The sequence below is a fragment of the Talpa occidentalis genome, unplaced genomic scaffold (assembly GCF_014898055.3).
Source record: "Talpa occidentalis isolate TD23 unplaced genomic scaffold, MPIMG_talOcc4v2.1 talOcc4.7, whole genome shotgun sequence".
Lineage (NCBI taxonomy): Eukaryota > Metazoa > Chordata > Mammalia > Eulipotyphla > Talpidae > Talpa > Talpa occidentalis.
In genome coordinates, this window is record NW_023605083.1 from 102,363,507 (window position 1) to 102,390,801 (window position 27,295).

At 47.4% G+C, this 27,295-nt stretch overlaps 1 long non-coding RNA gene across 4 annotated transcripts; it reads right to left on the bottom strand.

The window, feature by feature from the left end:
* Window positions 1-1,843: 1,843 nt before the first annotated feature.
* Window positions 1,844-27,293, bottom strand: LOC119231793 (uncharacterized). 4 transcript variants are annotated; one of them, XR_008549670.1, is made up of 5 exons: window positions 27,175-27,293; window positions 7,850-7,935; window positions 7,339-7,435; window positions 5,134-5,240; window positions 1,844-4,906 (listed from the first exon to the last, which is right to left on the bottom strand). It is a non-coding gene; the product is annotated as an uncharacterized LOC119231793 (long non-coding RNA). The 4 variants fall into 4 exon arrangements; XR_005121950.2 differs by lacking the exon at window positions 7,339-7,435 and having other exon boundaries at window positions 27,175-27,292; XR_008549671.1 differs by lacking the exons at window positions 7,339-7,435; window positions 27,175-27,293 and adding an exon at window positions 9,313-9,710.
* Window positions 27,294-27,295: the final 2 nt, after the last annotated feature.

Consider the following 27,295-nt stretch of genomic DNA (forward strand, 5'->3'; position numbering starts at 1 on the left):
ATGGGGGTCCATGGATACTGCATGTCACACTGCCATTGTTGCTGGTGCCCCACAATGTCATTTATATTCCTTATGCCCAAATGCCAGACCCTGAGATTTAACTCCAGTCCAACCATGGATGAAAGAAGGGCAGCTCACGTTCCTATCTCCTGCCAACTTAAGTGCAAGTCAACATCATGGCTTCACCAGGGCTGAGCTGGTGTGGTTTGGGGTATCTCAGGGATTGCCCACCCCATGTCTTGTGAACTCTGCCCACATTGAGCAGACACTCTGAGCACGGGCAGTCACCTTGGAGCCCAGTCTCCTCTATGAAAAGGCAGAGCAGGTAAGCAGCCAACAGTTTTGTGTTTTCTTTTTTTAAAGATTTATTTATGCATACAAGAACTGGGGTACAGGCCAGAGGTGCAGAGGGTGAGAGGATTCACCAGAGACAGACTGGGGAGCAGAACAGGCAGATCTACTGAAATACACTGCTGAGAGGAGCAGCAGGCGAGACAGGAAAAGGTCTGCTGCGCCATGTGAGTAGCTCCCTGGCCAGGGATCAGACTTGTGCTGCAGAGGCTGTGGATAGCTTCACAGTGCTGTGCTTAACCCCTTGCACCACCAGGGAGGCCCAACTTTGTGTTTTCTTTGCATTCTTTTTGTCACCATCTATAGGTGGCTCACTTTACCAGTGTCCTTAGGAATTGGACAAGGAGTGCTCTGCTCTCTGAGTGAGCAGGGGAGCTTCACCCTGAGGACTCTGAGCCACCTGTCTCCAGGACCAGCACAGGGCAGCTGTACCAACTGGGGCCTGAAATGGAGGGGCACTAGAAACCCCCATAGCCAGTTGGCAGGCCCAGGAGCTGGATGGTGGGGACTGTGGGTGGCAGGGACCATGGGTGGCAGGTGATATCTCTGAACTCAAGTGCTGCTGTCTTTCCCCTTTAGAAAGCTTCTCTCAGGAAGTGCCATGCCTTGGATACTGCCAGGTGAGGAGCAGGTAGGCCTAGGTTCCGGATCAGCACAGACTGGGCCCAAGCAGAGGAGGGACTGGCTGGGGGGTTTGAAGGAGCAGGCCAGGAAGTAAAGGGAAGCTCAGGATAAAAGGAAGGATCAGTCATATATGGATTAAGTTGAGTTCCCAAACTTTACAGACTATCTATTTGCTGGGAGACAGGAGCCAGACAGAGACAGCTAACATAAGAGATTCAGGGTTCAGAGAAGGAGGTGAGGTTGAGACAGGTGGTTTTAGGGAGTGAAAGTGTTCTGTGTGACAGAGTCCTGGGGAGAAAGACATGAGGCCTGGGCACAACCCTCTGACAGTACACACAGGAGTGACCCCAACTGCACACTGTGGGCTTCAGCTGATAAGGAGATACCACAGGGATGACGCCCTCCTGTAGAGAAGGAATGACAGGGCCTGACTGACTGCAGGTGAGCTGTGAGCCACGTGGCCCAGAGTGGCCTGAGCCCCGGGCCCCATCCACCTGCCCCCTCCCCACTGCACAGTGAGCCACCCGTGTTCTCTCTGTGCATGAGCAGAGCAAGGGGGGAGAGGGCTGGCTAGTACCCACTGGCCGCCCCTCCCCAGCCCAGCAGTGATGAGCCCTGTTGCCAGACAGCTCTTTGTTTTGTTTTGTTTTGTTTTTTTGTTTTTTTTTTTTTTTTAAAGATTTATTTATTTATTCATACAAGCACTGGGCACAGTCAGAAGCGCGGGAGGGTGAGAGAATCCACCAGAGCCAGAGCGGGGAGCAGAGCAGGCAGAAGGACCGAAGTGCACTGCTGAGGGGAGCAGCGGGCGGGGGCGGCAGGAGAGGTCTGCGCGCCATGTGGGACCCTCCTCCGGTGGCCGGGGAGCAGCCGGGGATCGAACTGGCGCTGCAGAGGCTGCTGGCAGCTTCGCAACCCAGCGCTCAACCGCTGCGCCACCGGGGAGGCCCAGCTCTTTGTTTTGAAGACAGAATCTTCCACTTTTTTCTGTGTGGTCCGTGAGACCCACAGGACACTGGCAGTCGGTGACCAAGCACTGATAGCCTGAGACCAGTCATAGTGATGTGTGCCCTGCTGCAGCTGTGGGCTGCCCTGCTGGTGCTACTTGACTATATGACACAGGTGCCAGGAGTCCTGGAAGCTGCCTGGCAGTTACTCTTTTATTTTGCTCTGCTGGGCTTGACATTAAAGATCAGGCAGGTTTTGAGCAGAGGGCAAAGACCTTGGGGAATTCAACCCTCTTCTGACAAGTGCCCTGCGCAAGGCCCAAAGAAAACCAGCCAGGAGACAGCCTTCCCTGAAGCCCTCCAGGAACCAGACATGGAGCCCACTCCTCCCAAAGTACCACCTGTCGACCTGGCCACAGTGAAGCTGGCTCTGGGAATCCTGGGTCTCAAAAACCAGAAGGCTCATCTGCAAGCAATGAACAGCCAGCTCGACGAGCAGATCCAGAGGCTGCAGGTGCAGTTTCAGGAGGAGCTGGAGTCATACCAACAACGAGTCCTGGCGCTGGAGAGCAGGAGAGCTGAGGAGGAGGAGCAGCACCTGACCATCCTAAAGAAGCTGCTCAGCGCCTGCCAGGGCCTCGACTCCTCCCTTCAGGTTCGGGGCATGTACAAGAAGATCACCCACACCCAGAGCACAGCGCTGGAGAGAGCCTCTGCCTGCCACCTGAGAGAGCTCTGCCGCTGGGAGAAGAGGGCCCAGGAGAGCCAGGAGGCTGGTGTGTCCAAAAAGGAGCTCCAGGCACTCAAAATGAGCAATGGATGCCTCAGGGAGGAGCTGGAGACATGGGAGGCCAAATTCTGTCTTTCCACCTGTGAACCTGGTGCTCCTTGGGCTCCCCACTAGAGGCCCCGCACTTTCAGGGGCTTTCCTGGGCCCAGCTGTAGTGGGGCCTGGGGATGAGGTCCCCTCAGGTTTGGCCACCCCCACACCAGCTACTGATACTCCATCTACCCAGGCTCCTATAAACTGTCTTCGCTCACTTTGAATCCCCTCTTGATGCCTCATAGTTCCTATTGTAGTTTGATAGTTTTAAGATTGGATTTTAAATTAAAAATTGTTTACTATAATCCTATGAATACAGAACTTCTAGGTTGGGACCCTCTACCACTACATAGTTTAAGTTCTCTACGCAAATTTTGATAAATTCTCTCTTCCTCCAACAGTGTTGCTTGACGAGAGAGGCATTAACCACACTCGATTGTCTACACTGTAAACCAGCACTAGAGATCTGTTTGTATAACTTATGGGAACTTGACTGGTGTTCAAAAACAATGAAATGGTAAGACATGTAAACACCACCCCCTCCCGCTCAAGCCCATGAAACTATGAAACTAAAAACTGTGCATTTCGAAAACAATATTTAGAACAGGGAGAAGTGCACACACACTTTTCCCCACACTTTCCTAGTATGTACCCGAGAGCAGGAGAGCTGCTGCTGCACCACACAGGATTGCAGATGAAGAGCTGGGGTGGGGCAGGGGCAGAACTGTGCGGGATAATGGAGCAGAGCAGGGAGGCTGAGGCCCCCAGGCAGCAGCAGTGAGGGGTGGTCTGGGGGAGAGGGAGGAGCCAGTGAGGAGCTGACAGGGAACCTGGGACCTACCCTACCCCTTACCCCACCCACCATCCACTTCCTGATGAGCACTGGGCCTGGGGTGTGAGCCCAGAGCAGAGAGCCTCCTGGACAGCACCTGCAGACAAGACAAGGGCCAACACCTTGCAGAAAGTAGGACTGACGCCTCCATCTAGAGTAGATTTGTGTTCACAGCCTCATTTGCACAATAGAAGGTTGTGGAGCTTCGGAGAAGTCTTCAGCTCTGTTCTAGATTTGGGGGAGCAGCAGTGGGAAAAGCCAAAGTGTCCTATGGCCACATGGAGCTCACAACCCCCTGAGGGCAAGTCAGTAGGAAGCAAGATATTACTGCCTGTGTCCTTTGGCTCTGCAGACATTTCCACAGTGGATGGGGTGTCATGATAAGGGTTCACAGCAAGAGGGTACATTTAGCTGATATTAACATAGGTAAAGAGGCAGGTGGGAGTATTGGGAAATATTCCATCTGAAGAAATGGGGAGCATAAAGGTGCTGACACCAGGTTCTGGAGCTGGAGGAAACAATGGTTCAGGGTGTCTCAGGGGCTGCCCATCCCATGTCTCCTGGGCTCTTTGCCCACATTGAGCAGACACTCTGGGCATGGGCAGTCACCTTGGAGCTTGGTCTCCTTTATGAAATGGTAGAGCAGGCAAGCATGCAGCCAGCTAGTAGTTTTGTGTTTCCATTGCATTCTTTCTGTCACCATCTACAGGTGGCTCACTTCACCAGTGTCCTTAGGAATTGGACAAGGAGTAAGTGGGTCCCCAATATTGCAGTGCTCTGCTCGCAGAGTGAGCAGGGGACTTCACCTTGAGGACTCTAAGCCACCTCTCTAGGACCAGCACAGCGCAGCTGTACCAACGGGGGTCTCACATGGAGGGGTACAGGAGTGCCAGGGGCCATAGACCATGAATTCTGATACAAAATCTCCTGGTTTTCAGTTTTGTACTGATCCAAAGTAGACAGGTCAAGCAGCACAAAGACCCACATGCTGCATGTGTGTGTGTGTGGGGGGGGGGTGTCTCCCTTCTGCGATTTGCCTGTGTTGAGCTGGATCTGGGCCCTATAGTCTCAGACACAGCAAGGGTTGTAGATCCTGTCCCACCCTGCCCGTGCAGCGGTGAGGCGCGCTCTCCACATCCTCATGATTCACTGTGATCTTCAGTCCCTGGGACGAAGCCAACTTCTCCTTTGGCTGAATGGGCTTGAGGCCAGCCTTCCCTTCATCACAGGGCAGACACAGACCTGACTTCCCTTCCTTGTCTCACGGAGCTCGTGGCCGATCAGCTGAGATTAGAGGCAAGATTAGCGCTGTTTATCCTCTGAAACCAGCTAGAGGCAGAGAAAAATGTTTCCTGTGATTTGGGCTGACTGTGAGACTTCCCCGAGTGCAACCCATTTCTCTGTAAACGACCCACCAGTGAGGACCCCACCTGTAAATGAACCACCCATTTCTAAGTCACCCATGTGTAAACCAAACACCTGTAAACCATCCACCAGGAAATTAATGACCTATAAAGCAATCCTGTAAATCACCCACCTATAAGTCACTCACTCACCTGTGGATTGCTGCCACCTGTCACTGGAGCCCAAGCCTCTTACTCCAAGGGTGTGAACAATGTCTTCCTCCTCCCTTGTTTGGGTTTGTCCTTGGCAACTTCATGACCTGTGGAAAGGAGGAGGACCAGGAGCCTGGCTGGGGCTGGCTCAGGTGAGCAACCCCCACCTCAGCGGGCAGTGTGACTAGGGGACTACGCAGGTGCACAGGGAGCAGGCTCTTCTTCCCCATGGACATGGGGCCTCCTCAGACTTGCTGGCCCTTTGGTGCTGGACCTGGGCCTCTGGTGCCAGCTCTTTAAATCTCCAAATATTTGCATGTGAGTTACAAGTCCTGAGTGAGAAGGTGACATTTTTGCTCAAAGGACATTCTCTCCCCATCGTCTGCTGTACTATGCTAAATCAAGAAAGTATTTACTTGTGTAAATATTTTCATGAGAGGCTTTTGCAGTGCTCCATAAGCATTAGTTAAGCCACTGGCAGCCCCTGGTGCTGGGGGATGGCCAGCATCCAGATTTGGGACTAGAAAGCCCTGTGGCCAAGTGGCAGGCCTGGAACCTGAAAGGTGAGAATTGTGGGTGGCAGGGTGTAGGGTAAGTGAAAAAGTATCAAGCTTTTCCACCCTCTCACCATTAGCATTAATGATGGATCCCTGAGGTCCTACATGCATGCCTGATGGCAGACACATGCATGTCTATGTGGGCATGCATAGGTGGGCATACCTGGGCTGAGACGGGGCTTATAAGGACAGCGTCATGGAGATACCAGCAGAAAAAGCAACAGCAGAATGAGAGCAGAACCAGCAGAGAAGCAGATACCACAAGAGAATGCCAGAGAGCCCAGAAAGAGTGAAGATTTGCCGGGGTCCGGGAGGGAGGCCTGCCATCCTCCCGGCCCCCCGGCACTGCTGCCTGCCATGTACCTGGTAAAAGCTCAATAAAAGCCTGAAAAGCTGCCGAAGGCTCCAGGACTCTCTTTTACCTGTCTGCTCAGATCATAGCGATTCTGCACTGTGCCATCCTGGCACTACACAGGGACTGTACTGTGGCAGGGATGGTGAGTGGTGAAGCAGCATGGCAGGTATGGCAGGTGTCAGGGACAGCAGTGGTGGTCAAGTTGGTGCAATCTCTGAGCTCTTGTGCTGCTGTCTTTCCCCTTTAGAAAGCTGCTCTCGGGAGAGCCATGCCTTGGAGACTGCCAGGTGAGAAGCAGGTAGGCCTAGGTTCCGGGTGAGCACAGGCTTGGCCTGAGAGAGCAAGGACTGGCTGCTCACTCACTGGTGGGCCCTGTGTGCAGGGCCAGGCCAGAAAGGAGTGCTGCCTTACACAGGTGCTTGGGAGCCAGGCTTTGTGGGGGTCTCAAGAGGCAACACCAGCACCTCATAATTCTGATGCTCCCTGTGGTGGTATGCAAGCACGGGGCCATTGCCACTCTGGGCTGTGGCACTGAGGATGCCAGGACATGAATAAAGGAGAATCCTGGAGCCCTCAGTGGCTTTTTCAGGCTTTAATGCTCTTTCTACACCAATTGTTGTGGGGCAAACCTGCAGGCTGGCAAGGCAGGGAGGCGGGGGGGGCCAGGAGGGTGGCAGGCCTCCTAACCCTCAGGGAATCTGTATGCTTTTCTTTGGGCTCTCTCTGGCGTTCATCACAGTGTCTTCCTCTTGCAGCTGTTGCTTGTCCTTTCTTGCCATTCTCCACTGCCACCGTTCCTAAGTGATGCTGCCCTTATAGACTCCACCTCCAGGTTCAGGCGTGCACATTATGCATGCCCATGCCATACACTAGGTGTCCACCATCAGGCATATGTGCCCTGCACCCATGCTCCTAAGTGCCTTCTGCACTCAAGGCCTCAGGTGGCAGCCACAGAGGCTAACCTTCATTTACTCTACACACCCTCTGAAAGCCAATCTTCACTTACTCTACACCTCCTCAGAAGGCCAATGACGGAACAGTGGAACATCTTTACTAAACTTTTCTGTAAAAAATATTAACTTTTTTCATCACAAAGTTGGTTTAGTGAAGCAGACTGAGCCAATCTCTCATTCTTACTGTCAGCAGCAAGTTTACACAAAGGTATGGGACAGAGTGATTAGAAAAAGCCACACTCAGAGCAAAACGTGGGAGGTGCTGTGTGTGAAGGACTCCAAAAGGTGATGGCAGACCGTAAGCTCCCCAGGGATGTGCAGAACCAAACTCCTTGCTTACAGAGGCCTGGATGCCCAGCGTGGGAGGACAGCAGGAGCCAGTGGGTGACGCCTCCTCTCCCTACTTTTGTAAGTCCTGCAACATCAGGATGCCTCCTCTGCACAGGAAGACAGAGGGAGACACACAGACAGAGACAGAGACAGTGAGAGGGAGACAGGAAAAGGGGAAGGTGGAGGAGAGAGACAGCAAGGGAGAGCGATGGAGGGAGAGACAGAGAAACAGGGAGAGAAAGAGGGAGACACGGAGACAGGAGATATCGAGGGAGAGAGACAAAGTGAGAGAAATAGAGGGAGAGACAGAGACAGCGCAGATGGTTCCAGAAGTCGAAGTGGTTGAGTGGGTGGAGTAGAACAGCCACTCCGGGAACCGCTGCAGTAAATGCTGCCTGTTGGGAAACCCTGTTTCCCCATTTTCTCCAGAGCTGGGTGGCCAAGGGACTCAGCTCCTACCGCTACTCAAGAGGGGACATATGGCAGATGGAGCTCCAGCCCCCAAGACTGAGCACACTTACAAGGCTGATGATCTGGGGGGAGTCTGACTCTGAAGTCTGTTGGAGCTGGGTGGGTTTGAAGGAGAAGGCCAGGAGGGAGAGGGAACCTGGGGATCAAGGGAAGGTTCAGTCATACATGGATTAAGTTGAGTTTCCCAAACTTTAGAGACCAACTACTTCCTTGAAGCCAGGAGCCAGGGAGAGCCTAAGATACCTTCCCAGATGGAACCAGCTTAGCTCTGGGGTGTCCTGTGAGCTCCCCACAACCTAAATACTGATCAGAACACATTATCTGGAGGAAGCTTCCTTGGTAGGGAACACAGCCAGTGACACCATGAGGACACTGTTCATGGGATTTAACAAAAAACTTTAACAAGGTCAGTGTCTATCTTACATCTTTTTAAAAACAATGGAAGCTTTATTGGCATATAATTGACACACAATAAGCTGCATGTAAAAGTACACTAAGCCATTCTGACAGATGCACCACTTGTGAAAATGTCACAATCAAAATAGTTATCAGATTTCATGCATCAGACAGGATTGTAACAGGAACATGAAAATTCACAACTTGTTATATCAAGAAAAGTAAAGACAGAAAAAAAGTAAAATCACAAACCTAAATAAAAATTTTAAATAGCTACATTGGGGGCCTCCCTAGTGGTGCAAGGGGTTAAGCACAGCACTGTGAAGCTATCCACAGCCTCTGCAACACAAAATTTGATCACACGGTGGGCCAGGGAGCTGACCCACATGGCACAGCAGACCTCTCCTGTCTTGCCCACTGCTCCCCTCAGCAGTGTATTTCAGTATATCTGCCTGTTCTGTTCCCCACTGTCTCTGGTGAATCCTCTCACCCCCCACACCTCTGGCCGGTACCCCAGTTCTTATATACATAAATAAATCAATCTTTAAAAAAAAAAAAAAGCTACACTGGTCTGGAGCATTATCTAATCAGCCTCTCAACATGGAACATTTTATTGCTTTTCCAGTTTTTATTATGAGAATTGTTTGTTGGTAAATATGTGTGTGTTTATAATGTTACTCCCAAGAGTGACTTTTGGATTACAACTCCAGAGCTGGAATACAGGGATTGTGGGTGTTTTAATGTTGGAACTCTGCTAAGACAATTCTACTAAGCCTGAAATACTCCATTTTTGGATGAATTCTCACTTTGTAGATCTTGGAAATCAGCCCTTTGTGGGATGTATTATAGGCAAATATCTTGGGGAGACTGAAAGACTTGGGAGAGGGGGAGGGCTCCCTCTACAGGCCAACCTGATTCCAATTTTAGTTCAGGTTTCTTTACACCTGTACACAAACTTGACAAGGCAGACCGTGGTAGACAAGAAAAGTAAAGAGGACAGGACAAGTGGAACTTTAACAAAGTAGATATGAATCTAAATATATCCATGGTCAGTTACTCATCATGGTGTAAATACATGAATTCAAAGACAGACTGCAGAACAAAAAGTAATACGTACAGAAACCACACCTTTCTATTGTGACCACGACGTGCACATTAATATCCAATCAAACAGAGCCAGCGAACACAAGAGATTGAGAGTTCAGGGAAGGAGGTGAGGTTGAGACAGGTGGTTTTAGGGAGTGAAAGTGTTCTGAGTGACAGAGTCCTGGGGAGAAAGACATGAGGCCTGGGCACAACCCTCTGACAGTACACACAGGAGTGACCCCAACTGCACACTGTGGGCTTCAGCTGATAAGGAGATATCACAGGGATGATGCCCTCCTGCAGAGAAGGAATGGCAGGGCCTGACTGACTGCAGGTGAGCTGTGAGCCACGTGGCCCAGAGTGGCCTGAGCCCTGGGCCCCATCCACCTGCCCCCTCCCCACTGCACAGTGAGCCACCCGTGTTCTCTCTGTGCATGAGCAGAGCAAGCGGGGAGAGGGGTGGCTAGTACCTACTGGCCACGCCCCCCCCCCACCAGCCCAGCAGTGATGAGCCCTGTTGCCAGGCAGCTCTTTGTTTTGAAGACTGAATCTTCCACTGTGTTCTGTGTGGTCCATGAAGCCCACAGACACTGGTAGTTGGTGGCCAAGCACTGACAGCCTAAGAGCAGTTATGGCCATGTGTGGCCAGCTGTTGCTGCAGCAGCTGTGGGCTGCCTTGCTGGTGGGCTGCCAGCTGAGGGCTGCCTTGACTGCATGGCACAGGTGCCAGGAGTCCTGGAAGCTGCCTGGCAGTTACTCTTTTACTTTGCTCTGCTGGGCGTCTCATTGAAGATGAGGCAGGTCTTGAGCAGAGGGCAAGGAACTGGGGAACTCAACCCTCTTCTGACAAGTGCCCTGTGCAAGGCCCAAAGAAGAACAGCCAGGAGTCAGCCGTCCCTGAAGCCCTCCAGGAACCAGACATGGAGCCCACTCCTCCCAAAGTACCACCTGTTGACCTGGCCACAGTGAAGCTGGCTCTGGGAATCCTCAGCCTCCAAAACCAAAGGGCTCATCTGCGAGTAATCAACACCCAGCTCGATGAGCAGATCCAGAGGCTGCAGGTGCAGTTTCAGGAGGAGCTGGAGTCATACCAACAACGAGTCCTGGCGCTGGAGAGCAGGAGAGCTGAGGAGGAGGAGCAGCACCTGACCATCCTAAGGAAGCTGCTCAGCTCCTTCCAGGGCCTCAACTCTGCCTTTCAGGCCCAGGGCCTGTACAAGAAGATCACCCACACCCAGAGCACAGTGCCAGAGAGAGCCTCTGCCTGACACCTGAGAGTTCCGCTGCTGAGAGCAGAGGGCTGAGGGGTGCCAGGAGGCTGGCACGTCGAAGGAGAAGGAGCTCCAGGAGCTCAAGACCAGCAATGGATGCCTCGGGGGAGGAGCTGGCCACAGGGGAGGCCAAATTCATTCCCCCACCGCCTCAGTGAGTCTGGTGCTCCTTGGGCTCCCCCCTAGAGGCCCTGCATTACCAGAGCTTTCCTGAGTCCAGCTGTGGTGGGGCCTGGGGGTGGGGTCCCTTCAGGTTTGACCATCCCCACACCAGCTACTGACACCCAGGCATCTGTGAGCTGTCTCCCCAGCTCACCTTGAATCCCCCATCAATGCCCTATAGTTCCCATTATAGTTTCATAGTTTTAAAATTTTATATAAATTAAAAATTGCTCACTCTAATCCTATGAGTATGGAATTTCTTAGTTGGGACCCTCCATGGTGGAAGTTCTCTATGCAAATTTTCATAAAATTCCCTCTCCCTCTATCACTGTTGATTGATAAGAGAGAGGCATTAACAATACTTGATTGTCTACACTGTAGGCTGGCACTAGAGAGCTGTATGTATAACTTATGGGAACTTGATTGGTTTTCAAAAACAATGAAATGATAAGACATGTAAACACCACCCCCTCCCGCTCAAGCCCCGTGGGGTGCTTGTTAGTGTGCCCTATGGTCCCAGTTCTATTTGGGAACACTCTGGTCTCTCCTTATTCACTTATACTTCTTTTTAATTGAGTATTCTTATTGAAACACCTAAATTTCAGGCAGTGAAAATAACTTTTCCCTTGTTTACACACACATTCACACAGAAATGCCCATGGCAGATACAAGATCCTTTAGTGGTGATGTCAGTATACAGGAAACTATGAAACTAAAAAGTGTGCATTTTGAAAACAATATTTAGAACAGGGAGGAAAGTGCACACACTCTTTTCCCCACACTTTCCTAGTATGTACCCGAGTGCAGGAGAGCTGCTGCTGCACCACACAGGATTGCAGATGAAGAGCTGGGGTGGGGGGCCTCCCCTGGTGGCGCAGTGGTTGAGTCTGCAGCGCCCGTTTGTTCCCAGGCTGCCGGCGAGGGTCCCACAAAAAAAAAAAAAAAAAAAAAGAGCTGGGGTGGGGCAGGGGCAGCGCTGTGCAGGATAATGGAGCAGGCAGGGAGGCTGAGGACCCCAGGCAGCAGTAGTGAGCAGGTGGCCTGGGGGAGAGGGAGGAGGAGGTGTCATCCAAGCCAGTGAGGAGCCGACCTGGGAACCTGGGACCTGCCCTACCCTTTACCCCATCACCCCCTTCCCCCTTCCTGATGGAGCATTGGCAGCCAGCCACCTCGGGCCTTGGGGTGTGTGCCCAGAGCGAGAGCCTCCTGGACAGCACGTGCAGACAAGGGCCAACACCTTGCAGAAAGCAGGACTGACTCCTCCATGTAGAGTAGATTTGTGTTCACAGCCTCATTTGCACAATAGAAGGTTGTGGAGCTTTGGGGAAGTCTTCAGCTCTGTTCTAGATTTGGGGGAGCAGCAGTGGGAAAAGTCAAAGTGTCCTATGGCCCCACAAAGCTCACATTCCCCTGAGACAAGTCAGAACGCAAACAAGATATTACCGCCTATGTCCCCTGGCTCAGCAGACATTTCCAGAATGGATGGGGTGTCAGGATAAGGGTTCATTTGAGATGCTGGAACTTTGACTTCTGAGATTATATGGATGAATTAAAACATTTTGGAAATGGAATGAGTGTATTTTGCATGCAAAAAAGGTGAATTTGGGAGGGGCACAGGCAGAATGTTAGAGCTTGATTTCATTTTCTTCAAATGTTGATGTTGAAACCTAACACCCTGTAGGATAAATGAAGATTGCTCAGCCTTTTGGGCTTGTCTCTGTGGCTATCTACTGGGGCCTTGAATGCAGGAGGTGCTTGGGAGCGTGGACGAGGGGTACACATGCCAGTCTCCTGACACCTTCCCCACTCCAGCCCCTCTGCCTGCCCTGCACCTGGTTGCCTCCCTACCAACAGTGTAGAAAAATCATTCAAGGCCTGAAAAAGTCACCGAGGGCTCCAGGACTCTCCTTTACCCATCTGACAGGATCCACAGAGAAGCTGCCCTGGGCCTTGCTGGCATAACACACCCAATGTGATGGCATTTGGAGTTGGGGCTCTTAAAAGGAGGTTGGGTCATAAGACTGGAGCCCTCCAGAATGAGATTAGTGTTATTTATAGAGAATATATATTTTAGTCATCTTATTTGGCCTTCATCCACAGTTACTAGCTCACAGTTTGCAAAAGTTTTAAGATCTCCTAAGTTTTGCCAGTGTTAAAGGTATTGTTAGGGGGAAAGGATGTCCTGAGCTAATTCCATACAGACTTTGTGGACTCCGCCCCCACTCCAGACTAAAGCCATCAAGACATTGGGAAAGACAAATCCCATCACCACCAATGGGAGGGTTGCTGGGACCTGAGGGCGGAGTTAAGCTGCCAGGTTTGGTATAAAATCAGACACACGGGCCTTGGGGTTCTCTCTCTTGGCTTCACAGCTCTTGGCTCACTGCCAGCTCTCAGCGTGCCATTGGGATTCCAGGTCGGTAGAATGAGTAAGACACATTAAGACTTTATCTCCCTCTTTTCTCCCTAAGTTGTACATTTCCTCATTTCCCCTTCCCTTGTAAATAAACCTTTTATTAACATTTTGTCTGTGCCTACATTTGAGTATTATTAAGTCCCTTTTAAGCGCATGGGTGGGGACCCATGGTCAGGCAACCTGTTTTATATTGGGGTTGCCCTGTAACAGTATCATTTGCTACATTCATGAGGTAACTTTTGGAAAACACCTGAGGATGGGGGTGGGAGCTGCTTGCCAAGGAAATCAACACAAATAGAAGGTGGAACCTTCAGTCCTCTCCTCAGACCACTGAGGAGGGAAGAGAGGCTGGAGATAGAGCAGTGGCCAATGACCTAATAAGTCATGCCTACTTAATGCCCCTCCCCCGAAGTTGGAGCTATGGACACAGGCACATACAGAGTCAGCATTTACCAGAACAGAAACTCTGCTGGAGCTACACTGGGTTAGAGTCTTTATGGGGCCACCTAGCTGTGTGCTAGAGCAGAGTGCCTGTGTTTGAGACCAGAACTGCAGGCCAAACCTTGGTGAGGGTGAGGGAAGGCAGTGGGGGAGACACTCTTTCCTACTGTTTATCTCCAGGAGTTTCACAGAACCTCTGGGGGAAGATCAAAGAAAACTCCCTCTTTCTGGTGGAAGGAGGTGAAGAAACCATTGGAATGTGCCCAGAGCAGTCTGCTCACACTCCACTGCCAAGAAGAGCTGCCCCACTTGAACCCAACCAGTCTTCTTGTTTCACCTCAAATGAGGGAGACTGGCAGAGGTGACTGAGAAGGTTTGTAAAGATCACATCTCAAGGTCATCGGTCATAAGAAAATATGAGTCCTACTCATGGAATTTGTGCGCTGCCCTCACACCATGCAACCACATCCTAAGGCTTCTATATAGTTAGGGAATTGGAATGCAAGCAACTGCATATCTCAGATCTTATGTAGGAAGAACTCTTCACGGAAACACAAAGAAATAGGGGGTACAAAAACAAGGCAGGACAGGAATTTAGCCTCTGACATATCTAGTCATGCACTAAATAGTGACATTCTGTGAAGACTGCATCTACAACTTGGTTCCCAAGTTCCCATTCCACCTAGGGTTTTACATCAGCTTTACACATTCTGTGTATACCACGTCTCTGTATAGATCATTTCCGCTTGTGTTTGAGTTAATCTCATATTGTTTTGTTCATCATAGCCCCTAAGAACGCAAAACCCACTGCTAAATTTGCCAGTAAGAGGCCACATTGAGTAATTGCCCTGGCAACAAAATTAAAAGTAATTAAGGACTACAAAAGTGGATAATCAGTGATGATTATTGCTCGCCAGTCAAGCACGTCCAATTCCACCAGAGCTAAGATCCTGAACTAGAATGAAGTTGTAGAAGCTGTTGAAAGATCTGCTTCATTGAAAGCAATGAGACTAACAAAAATTTGAGAAAGGCCTATATCAGAGAGAAACTTCAACCTGGATTAAAGAGCTGACACTGAAGCACAGGCTCTTAGCACCATGATGCGCAAGCAGAATTTGCAGTGTTGAAAAGCCTGAACCCAGTGATGATACGGAATCTACTGCTAGTTCTGGGTGGTCTAAATGATTTAAGAATCCTTATTCATTACCTAATGTGAAATGAGTGAAAATGAGTGGTGAGTCTGGGAGTGCTGGTGTGAAGGGAGCTGAAAAATGTTTGGAGACTCTAGATAAGCTGGTAATGGAGGAAAATTACTTGCCAGAGTAAATCTTTAATATGGATGAAAACTCCCTATCCTGAGAATGGATGCCTCAAAGGACTTTCATACATAAGGCGGCCAAATAAAAGCCAGGTTTCAAGGCTTTTGAGGACATAATAACAGTTTTGTTTGGGGCAATGTTGCAGGCTACAAATTAAAACTCCAATTCAGTGTAGTCTAACTGTATAATGTTTACAAGGTCTGCAGCAGGGTATAGTAATGTCTTAGAACTTTATATTCACTTCCCACTCACCAACTCCCCCAAAGTAACTTCCCGTCCTACATCTCCATAGTCTATGTACCATATTATATCTTTTATATCATACTATGTCTTTCTTAGGTCTAAACATTAAATATACAAATACCATTGTATTTTAAGTGCTGACAACTTTCAGTACAGTGACAGGTTGTACAGGTTAGTAGTTGAGGAGCTACCTTATAATGCAGGTGTAGGTGTGTAGTAGGCTATATACCATCTAGGTTTGTGTAATTACACTCCATGACATTTGCACAAGCACAAAACCACCTAACAATGCATTTCTTAGAACAGACCCCGTCATTAAGGGATGCAGCTTTGTGTGATGCATGACATTGAGTACTGAAATCCTCGCCAAAGTTTTAAGCATGAAAAGATATAAATAGAATCCAAACTGAGGAAAAAAGGGTAACAACGTGATTTTTTATATCTGGAATACCCTAAGACCCCTATACCTCACCGATGCTCACTTCTTGGTTTTGATTTCTTTTGTGAAGTGTAGGCTAGGGATTTTTCCTTTTGGGTTTTGGTTGAAATAAGGGTTAAAAGTCTGTCTTTCACTTGTTGCAGTACTCTGGATTCTGGGATTAGATAAAAAATGTTTCTTTGGTGTTTGTGGGGTGTGTGTGTGTGTGTGTGTGTGTGTGTTCCATGTGATTTGTAAACATCGTATTGGGTACTCATAATTGGTTGTTGGTTGATAAGTAAGAATAGGAACCAATTAAGAATAGGAACTTTGCCTGGGATACTGGTACGTTGCTCTGTTCAAAACTGGTCAACATATAGCTATAAGCCTGTAAAAACAAGATTATTAACATGCTTGTTTTGGGGAAACTGCATAGCACAGTGTGACAGGGTAGAGAAATTATGAGTGCCACAGTAGACTGGCCTCTGTTGTGGGGCATTTAATCAAGCACAGTGTCTAACTGGAGACTAAATCGAGTTAAAGAGAGAAAAACATAGTTAAAATTGCTCTTGGCTTGCTATTTTGCAAGTTGGGAGAGCAGAGTCACAGATAGTTGGTTGGAACTTTGAGAGGCAAAATCCTTGGGAAAGAGGGAAATTTTTAAGTAACAACTGCCCTGAGCTTCTGACAATAGAGCAGTATATTCTGAAACACCTAGGAGAAAAGTTTGCACTTTTTCTTTGCCCCTTGAATTCATAAATGTAATCAGCCTTTGAAATGTAAACATCCTGGGAGAACAGGGGCTGAAATGCTGCCCTGAGGTACTGAAGAGGGAAAAAAGTCTTTTTTTTTTTTTAATAAGACTTTGCCTTGACTTTTCTTCCCCCAAATATTTATTTATTTATGCATACAAGAGCTGGGGCACAGGCCAAGGTATGGGGGGGTGAGAGGATCCACCAGAGACAGAGTGGGGAAACAGAACAGGGGGACCAACTGAAATATACTGCTGAGAGGAGCAGTGGGCGAGTAAGGAGAGATCTGCTGCGCCCTGTGGATCACCATCCTGCCCCCAAGTCGAACTTGTGCTGCAGTGGCTGCCAGTAGCTTCATAGTGCTGCGTCTTAACTCCTTGGGCCACCAGGGAGTCCCCACCCTTGACTTTTTAATTGCTATTAGAAATGAAGTATTACAGGGCCTCCCCGGTGGCGCAGCAGTTGAGCGCTGGGTTGCGAAGCTGCCCGCAGCCTCTGCGGCGCCGGTTCAATCCCCGGCTGATCCCCGGCCACCGGAGCAGGGTCCCACATGGCGCACAGACCTCTCCTGCCGCCCGCTGCTCCCCTCAGCAGTGTATTTCGGTCCTTCTGCCTGTTCTGCTCCCTGCTCTGGCTCTGGTGAATTCTCTCACCTTCCCGCAGTTCTGACTGTACCCAGTGCTTGTATAAACAAAAAAACAAACAAATAAATAAAATGAATAAAACATGCCTCTAAAAAAAAAAAAAAGAAATGAAGTATTACAAAGGAAAACACATATACACACACACTCACATAAAATCAAAAATAGGAAAGGAAAATAAAAAACATAGAACGTGTTTTCTGGATAAGGAATATAGATAACTTAATTTCCTTTCAAAACTACTTAGGTAGTTTCCCAAGTCTCTTTTTGGAAAATTAAGGTTAATAATAGTAAGGTTAATATGATTAATAATAAAATAAGATGAACAAAATTAACTTTAATAATAGAAATTCATTGACTATCTAAATCATTCTACTAAAATGTTTATTGAATTTAGGTTTACTTTTGGAACTAAAAAGTGTTAGCGCATCACTGACCCAGGGTCCCCAATCTGTTAAAGGCTGTACACTGTAAAAGGGGTCCAACCATCTGTGTGCCGAAAGACAAAAAAAGTAGACTCTTAGTATGAAAGATTTTTAATAGAATTGGCATGCATGGAGAGAGAGAAAGAAGAAAGGATTTCAAATAATTGTTTCCTAATAAAACTCCAAAAATTGCCCATCCCCCCATGGGCAAATGTCCAGCCCAAAAGGCTTAGCCAGAATTGGGTGACTGAGGCTCAAACACTTGCCACAAATCTAAGGTACCTGCTGGTAGGGAACCACAAAAAGGGGGTATGCAGGTGCCAGAGATCTGGGACAGAAAGAAAGGCACAAAATTTAAAATATACCCCATAATCTGCCATGTGGTCAAGATAATGATTGCCGTTCTCTCTCCCAAAATGATAATTTCCTGGGATCAGCTTCTCAATGTGTTTCTCACCCATGGATCTCTTTCAAGGATCTTTTCAAGATGTCTCTCCTTCATGTGTGTCTCCTCCTTTTGCCACCTCCACTGATATGCCCACCTTGCGTCTTTACAGCTGCCCCCCATTCAGGAAGCCTGGTCCATGGCATGCTAGGACTTGTAATCCAAGGTGACTGCATGTAAGTGGGGATGGGGAAAATAGTGCCCAATCATTGTGCTGCAATACTTACCCCCTTTCATGGAAGTGCAGTTGTAATAGAAGTTTGGTCTGTGAGTAAAATGTGTCTTCTGTCATGTAGAAAATTTGAAACACGTTATAGAAATTATAAAAAAGTTATTTGGGGCCTCTCTGGTGACAAGAGGTTAAGCACAGCACAATGAAGCTATCCGCAGCCTCTACAGCATGACTTCGATTCTGGCCTGCCAGGGAGCTACCCACATGGCACAGCAGACCTCTCCTGTTTCGCCCCCTGTTCCCCTCAGCAATGTATTTCAGCAGATCTGCCTGTTCTGTTCCCCACTCTGTCTCTGGTGAATCCTCTCACCCCCACACCTCTGGCCTGTACCCAGTTCTTGTATGAATAAATAAATAAATCTTTAAAAAAAAAAGTTATTTGTAAGTCTTTCAATCTAAAAGGATGCTGGTATAATACAGTTTTACAGTGACTGAAAATATAAAATTAGAAAAATAGGGCCTCCCTGGTGGCACAAGGGGTTAAGACGCAACCTGTGAAGCTGTTCGCAGCCTCTGCAGCATGAGTTCAATCCCCAGCCAGGGAGAAACACACATGGCTCAGCAGACCTCTGCTGATTTTCCCGCTGCTCCCCTCAGCGGTGTACTTTGGTCAATCTGCCTGTTCCATTCCCCATTCTGTCTCTGGTGAATCCTCTCAACCCCACGCCTCTGGCCTGTACCCCAGCTCTTATATCCATAAATAAATAAATCTTAACAAAAATAAAATTAGAAAAATAAAGTTTAAGGGTTGAGAGTTCTACTTAATGTGTAAAATTGAAGTTTATCAAAATAAAGAATAATAAGAAAAATACCTATGTAAGTAAAGATGTGTGTGTTTTGTGAAAAAGGAAGACATAAAAATGGAAATATTTTTGTTGCAGGAAAAGATTTAGCCTCAAGATGAAACTGGTTTTGTTTGAAATGGGATAATATAAGAAAAGAGGAAAATAAAAGGAATGTGTGAAAGATTTGTGGGAAAGAAATCTGGTCTTAAAATAAACCAAACCAGTTTTTCCAGAATGGGAACAAGGAAAGTTCTAAAAGGAAAAAGAAAGTGTTATATGTAAGATCATATGAATTATTATGAAATAATTTTAAGTTAAGCTTTAATGTCAATAGTATACTTATATGAAATCACACTTTAATTTCTCATTCTGGTAACCTCAGTTTGTTTATAAGTGTGGGCAATTGTAAAAGTTATTATTCAAAATGATTACACTGAAATTACTTTCATCAGTTTAAAAGTTGGTAAATTTCAAAAGGAAAGATGTCACAATCTTTAAGCAACACAAGGCCATTATTTTTTGAGTGATAGGGAAATGACCACAGACAACATAGCCCAGACTGGGGTCACAGAAACTAGACACTCTGCTCACATCTCACTTGAAGTGGCTTATACGTCTTCAATTTTTATTGTTAATAACAGAGCACAAAGTGACATATTATACTTACAAAATTGTATAAGGCATAGATTCCAGAGAGAAAATCTATTTATTGTGGTGCAATTTCCCTAGCACCCTTTGGGACATGAGAAAAAGAAAAGTAGGCAGCACTATATTTCTACAAATGATTCATTATAAATAGTATATTTTATTATGGTGGCCTTGCAATAGAGATGAATTTATGTGGCACTGTATATTATGTTCATTTGGCCACATGACTCCATTTATCTATCTAAACATTTCCTTGTGTCTTAAATGACTTTGCCAGATATAAATATATGAGACAGTAATTTTTCAAGTAATATTTCAGAGAAAATGTATCAAGAAATTTGATAAAATATAAACAGATTTCAAAACGTGTGGCATGGGTGAAGTCAAAGTAAACAGCCATTGGGAAAACCAGGAATTTGTCTTGATGCAAATTGGGAGGGATTTTCTAATGTAACTCTTTTAGAACTCTGGAGTCTAGTCAAAGACTTGCAGCTTCCGGAGGGAAGACTTGGGTAATGTTTATGGACTAGGGCGATCAAAAGGAATCACATATGTGGAAAGTTGAGAAGGCTACTTTATGCCCAGGGAGATACAAAATCTTAGAAAACCTAAGGCTGGATGTAATTGCCTAAGGGACAGGAAAAGGCTGGTGGAGAAACCCTCAGGAGACACAACAGTCTCAGACTCAGCTGAGGCAACTGATTGATGAAGGAGTTGGAGGTGAAGCGCCCTCGGTAAACCCATTTCTCTAGCCTCATCTCCAGATGAACACAAGGGACGCTGGGAGGGAGGGAGCTGCCTCCCCACCTATATCCCGATCTCCAGATGATAATTGTTCAAATAGCCACACACCTACGGCCCAGGTAGTTTGGGATTGTGTCTTCACCTGTTCTGGGCTTTATTAGAAATGTCCCTGCACTTATGTCACTCTAGTGCTGTCCCAAATCACCTACCAATCCTGGACAGACTGTATCAGGACATTACCTTGGGATATACAGTGTCTCACTCCTCAAAAGACCTGATGATTAGGAATCTGCATGTATGGGGCTCACAGAATTACAATGCACATGAAGTCTTCAGGGCAGGGTCACCAACTTCAGAACATACTTCCTGACACTCCACCCTACATGCTTCAGGGATGTTGAGAAAGCCAACTGCACACCAGCAAAGTGTATATACCCCAAATTCATGGCACTTGGTTCTTGTTTTTCTCTCCAGTGGCAGTGAGCGCTGGGAGTAAACTTCATATTCTCTTCATGGAGCAAGAGCAGCACTGAGGGACTGAGCACACCTGGGATCTCACTGACCAAGCCTCCTGACCTGACTGGAGTTGGTAAGGAACAGGTCCCCAGACAGGGACCATGTGTCTGAGTGTCTTCAGGTCTACTAGAGTGGTCTGGAAAATGACCACCCACTGTCCACAGAGACAAAATTCACTGGAGGTACAACCACACCTGCTAATTTTCCAGGTCTCTTGTGCAGACATGTCTATGGCTGGTTTGAAGGACTGAACACGCACACAGCTACTGACAATGTCTGAGAACTTTTCTCCTTTGCACCACAGTCCCCCACACCATTCCAATCTGTCCAGTCACCATGTCCGTGATCTCCTCTCAGGGAAACCCCTAGGATTCACGCCCACCCATCCAGCCCACATATCCATTGTGAGCACAAGCATCTGTGTGACACAGATACACAAGCACACACATGCCCTCTCCTCTCTGCCCCCAAACACCCACTAGTTCAGGGATCATACTCACTGGAAAACAGCTGCTCACCCTCCACACTCCTCCCTGAACCTTTGCTTCCTCCGGCTCCAGAACCTGATGTCAGCACCTTTATGCTCCCCATTCCTTCAGATGGAATATTTCCCAACATTCCCACCTGCCTCCTCACCTATTTTAATATCAGCTATATGTCCCTCTTTCCCTGATGCTGCAAGGGGTTAAGCCTCAGCGCTATGAAGCTATAGGCAGCCACTGCAGCATGGGTTTGATCCCAGACCAGGGGGCAACCTACATCACCGAGCAGACCTCTCCTGTCTCGCCTGCTGCTCCCCTCAGCAGTGTATTTCAGTCAATCTGCCTGTTCTGCTCCCCACTCTGTCTCTGGTGAATCCTCTTACACCCCTCACCTCTGGCCTACACCCCCAGTTCTTGTGCATAAATGCATAAATAAAATAAATCTTAATAAAAATAAACACCCCCTGTTGCTGTGAGCTGTCGTCCTGATATCCATCCACCACTAAGGAAATGTCTGCAGAGCCAAAGGATGGCAGTAATATCTTCCTTCCTATCTGACTTGCCCTCGGGGGAATGTGAGCTCTGTGTGGCCATAGGACTTTGGCTTTTCCCACTGCTGCTCCCTCAAATCTAGAACAGAGCTGAAGTCCCTCCAGAAGCTCCACAGCCTTCTATTGTGCAAATGAGGCCGTGAAAACAAATCCATTCTAGATGGAGGAGTCAATCCTGCAGGTGCTGTCCAAAGGGCCTCTCTGCTCTGGCTCACACCCCAGGCCCTAAGGTGGCTGGCTGCCAATGCTACATCAGGAAGGGGGTGATGGGGTAAAGGGTAGGGCAGGTCCCAGGTTCCCAGGTCAGCTCCTCACTGGCTTGAATGACACCTCCTCCTCCCTCTCCCCCAAGCCACCCCTCACCTCTGCTGCCTGGGGGCCTCAGCCTCCCTGCCTGCTCCTTTATCCTGCAGAGCGCTGCTGCCCCTGCCCCACCCCAGCTCTTCATCTGCAATCCTGTGTGGTGCAGCAGCAGCTCTCCTGCACTCGGGTACATACTAGGAAAGTGTGGGGAAAAGAGTGTGTGCACATTCCTCCCTGTTCTAAATATTGTTTTCAAAATGCACACTTTTTAGTTTCATAGTTTCCTGTATACTGACACCACCACTAAAGGACCTTGTATCTGCCATGGGCATTTCTGTGTGAATGTGTGTGGAAACAAGGGAAAAGTTATTTTCACTGCCTGAAATTTAGGCGTTTCAATAAGAATACTCAATTAAAATGAAGTGTAAGTGAATAAGGAGAGACCAGAGTAGCAAAATATCTATTCCCAAATAGAACTGGGACCGTAGGGCACACTAACAAGCACCCCACAGGGCTTGAGCGGGAGGGGGTGGTGTTTACATGTCTTATCATTTCATTGTTTTTGAAAACCAATCAAGTTCCCATAAGTTATACATACAGATCTCTAGTGCCAGCCTACAGTGTAGACAATCACGTGTTGTTAATGCCTCTCTCTTATCAATCAACAGTGATAGAGGGAGAGGGAATTTTATGAAAATTTGCATAGAGAACTTCCACCATGGAGGGTCCCAACTAAGAAATTCCATACTCATAGGATTAGTGTGAACAATTTTTTATATACAATCTTAAAACTATGAAACTATAATGGGAAGTACAGGGCATCGGTAGGGGATTCAAGGTGAGCTGGGGAGACAGCTCACAGATGTCTGGGTGTCAGTAGCTGGTGTGGGGATGATCAAACCTGAGGGGATCCAACCCCTAGGCCCCTCCACAGCTGGACCCAGGAAAGCCCCTGGCAATGCAGGGCTTCTAGGGGGGAGCCCAAGGAGCACCCGGCTAGGGGGGGTGGGGAAGGGAAGAGATAGAATTTGGCCTCCCATGTGGCCATCTCCTCCCTGAGGCATCCATTGCTGGTCTTGAGCTCCTGGAGTTCCTTCTCCTTCGATGTGCCAGCCTTCTGGCTCCCCTCGGCCCTCTGCTCTCAGCAGCGGAGCTCTCAGGTGGCAGGCAGAGGCTCTCTCCGGCACTGTGCTCTGGGTGTAAGAGATCTTCCTGTATAGGCCCCGGGCCTGAAGGGCAGAGTTGAGGCCCTGGCAGGTGCTGAGCAGCTTCTTTAGGATGGTCAGGTGCTGCTCCTCCTCCTCAGCTCTCCTGCTCTCCAGCGCCAGGACTCGTTGTTGGTATGACTCCAGCTCCTCCTGAAACTGTACCTGCAGCCTCTGGATCTGCTCATCGAGCTGGGTGTTGATAACTCACAGATGAGCCCTTTGGTTTTGGAGGCTGAGGATTCCAGAGCCAGCTTCACTGTGGCCAGGTCGACAGGTGGTACTTTTGGAGGAGTGGGCTCCGTGTCTGGTTCCTGGAGGGCTTCAGGGACGGCTGACTCCTGGCTGGTCTTCTTTGGGCCTTGCGCAGGGCACTTGTCAGAAGAGGGCTGAGTTCTCCAATTCCTTGCCCTCTGCTCAAGACCTGCCTCATCTTCAATGTGATGCCCAGCAGAGCAAAGTAAAAGAGTAACTGCCAGGCAGCTTCCAGGACTCCTGGCACCTGTGCCATGCAGTCAAGTAGCACCAGCAAGGCAGCCCACAGCTGCTGCAGCAACAGCTGGCCACACATGGCCATAACTGCTCTTAGGCTGTCAGTGCTTGGCCACCAACTACCAGTGTCTGTGGGCTTCATGGACCACACAGAACACAGTGGAAGATTCAGTCTTCAAAACAAAGAGCTGCCTGGCAACAGGGCTCATCACTGCTGGGCTGGGGGAGGGGTGGCTAGCCACCACTCTCCCTGCTTGCTCTGCTCATGCACAGAGAGAACACGGGTGGCTCACTGTGCAGTGGGGAGGGGGCAGGTGGATGGGGCCCAGGGCTCAGGCCACTCTGGGCCACGTGGCTCACAGCTCACCTGCAGTCAGTCAGGCCCTGCCATTCCTTCTCTGCAGGAGGGCATCATCCCTGTGATATCTCCTTATCAGCTGAAGCCCACAGTGTGCAGTTGGGGTCACGCCTGTGTGTACTGTCAGAGGGTTGTGCCCAGGCCTCATGTCTTTCTCCCCAAGACTCTGTCATACAGAACTTTCACGCCCTAAAACCAACTGTCTCAACCTTACCTCCTTCCCTGAACTCTCAATCTCTTGTGTTTGCTGGCTCTGTTTGATTGGATATTAATGTGCACGTCGTGGTCACAATAGAAAGGTGTGGTTTCTGTACGTATTACTTTTTGTTCTGCAGTCTGTCTTTGAATTCATGTATTTACACCATGATGAGTAACTGACCATGGATATATTTAGATTCATATCTACTTCGTTAAAGTTCCACTTGTCCTGTCCTCTTTACTTTTTTTGTCTACCACGGTCTGCCTTGTCAAGTTTGTGTACAGGTGTAAAGAAACCTGAACTAAAATTGGAATCAGGTTGGCCTGTAGAGGGAGCCCTCCCCCTCTCCCATGTCTTTCAGTCTCCCCAAGATATTTGCACATAATACATCCCACAAAGGCTGAAATCCAGTATCCACAAAGAACTCATTCATCTCAACAAAAAGAAAATAAATAAATTCAAAAAATGGTCAGAAGTGCTCAAAGTGAATTCTCCGAAGAAGACGTGCAGATGGCCAACAAGACATGAAAAGAATACTCATCACCACTAATCACAGCAAATGCAAATCGAGACCCCATGGAGAATGGCCCATATCAAAAAAGTCCTTGTACAACCAATGTAGGTGAGGGTGTGGAGACAAAGGAGCCCTCATACACTGTTGGTGGGAATGTGTATAGGCCTAGAGTTGAATAAAAGTTTCTTAAAATATCAAAATAGATTTACCACAGGATCCAACAATTCCATGCCCAGGTATCTAGGGAGAATCCAAAAACACGAATTCAGGGGCTATATGCACTCCTGAATTCATTGCAGACAATTTTTAATAGCTCGGCTATGGAAACAGCCCGTATACCTAAGGATAGAGTGGATCAAGAAGATTGGGTTTGTCTATACAGATTCGAATACTACTCAGTTATTAAATAAAAGAGGAAACCTTTCATTTTTTTGACAATATGGAGGAACTGAGGAGGTTGTGCTAAATGAAACAAATCAGAAGGGCTAAGAATATACCAGATGATTTCATGCATATATAATATAGGGAATCAAAACAAGGGAACAATCAAAACCAAAGCAAACAAATCCTAGGAATCTGAATGTAGAATTGATGTTATGAGTGTGGAAGGGTGGTAGTAGGGAACAAAGCAGGCAGGGACCCCAATGGACTATGGTGGAGAGAAATGGTTGTTTGATGGTGGTGCGTTAACATGCCTCTGAGATATGTGAACTGATCTCTCTAAGTCATAAACAGTGTTGAAAGTAATGTGACCTCAATAAAAAAAATGAGGGGTGGAGGGAGCAGAGCAGAGAGAGAGAGTTAGGAAAACTCAGTTGCAATTTCCATCTTGCCCAATTGATGATGGAAAACCACTCCACAAGGAGGAGGCACCCTCTTCCTTGAACTCCCGCTTTCCTCCATGAAGTTACTTTTGCTCTTGCTGATGTTGTCCTCGCCCTGCCCTTTCTAGAATAGCTCTGCACAACCCCTGGGATCTCTGCTGCCATTGAGGTGCCTTCCACATCAGTTAATAAAGACAATTAAATTTTCAAATTCACTCAATCAAATTGTGTTTTTTAACACTTTAATGATTCTATGTTGTCTCCTTGCTAAGCATATTGATTATATTTCTTTTTACTATTTCTGTAGCTTTTCCATGAATATATAACTAATCCAATATTCTTTCAAATAAACTATACTGCTTTGTGGAAAATGCAAAAACCTTATAAGAAAGCTTCTTCCCCATATGTTACAACATTTTGATTGCTGTCTCTCATTATTTTGACTTTAGAACTCTATAGCCAGACGTTTTACAAGGTTATAAGACAAAATAATGTAAAATTATGTAAAATTACCACTAATTCACTTTAACTTTTAACACAATCCTCCAGGGAGTTGATCTGATCTTGGAGATCTTTTGTTGTTGAAGTTTCAATATTTTCATAATATTTTTAAGTGTTGGGGTTGCTCATATTGTCTAATTTGAATTTAAACATTCCTCCGTCCCCCTTGACACCTAACAGTCACTGATGCATTTGCTGTCTCCACAGTTGTGCCTTTTCTAGAATGTCACATAGTTGGAATTTGTATGTAGTCTCCTTAGATGGGCTTCTTTCAGTTATAATATGCATTTATGGCTCCTCTGTGTCTTTTCAGGGTTTGATGCCTCATTTCTGCTTTAGTATTAATAACATTCCATAGTCTGGGTACACAGCATCTACTCACCTCCCAAGGACATTGTGGTTGCTTTCAAGTTTTGCTGTGATGAATAAAGCTCCTCTAAATATATGTATGCAGGTTTTGTGTGGACTTAAATTTTCAGCTGATTTGGAGTTTATTTTTAATTGGTACAGAGTGCTGGTTTTGAGTGAGAAGAATATTCTGTTGCTATATGTGGTGATGGTAGCAAGACAACGTGAGTGTGCCTAACAGCACTAAACTGTACACTTCTACTAGTTAAGATGATAAACTTTATGTTTTATGTATATTAACACAATTGTAAAAAGAGAGGATTCACGCAAAAATCTCCCGTATCAGATTCTTAGTGAGATTGTGTTAGCAAACTTCCAACATTAACAGGAATAAAAACTAAAAACATGCACCTCTCAGATCCAGGTATTTCATCTCTAGAGTTGCACCCCAAAACAGTCACCCTTCAGAATGACATTATAAACACATACATATTTACCAACAAATAATTCACATGAAATGGAAAACCAATAAAATCTTCCTTATGGAGAGGTTGATTAGGTACTGCTCCAGACCAACACAGCTATTTAAAATTTTGCTCTAGAAGTGTGAATTTGACATTGGGTTTCGTGCCCATATTTTAATGTGTTGAAAACTCACCTTGCAAAACAGCGACCAGAGGGGCCAGTGCATGCGGTTCTTGTAAGTTATTTTCACCTGTCGACAGTCGCAGACAGTAACGGCCGCATCCAGAGGTCATGTGACCACCCGACTGCGCAGA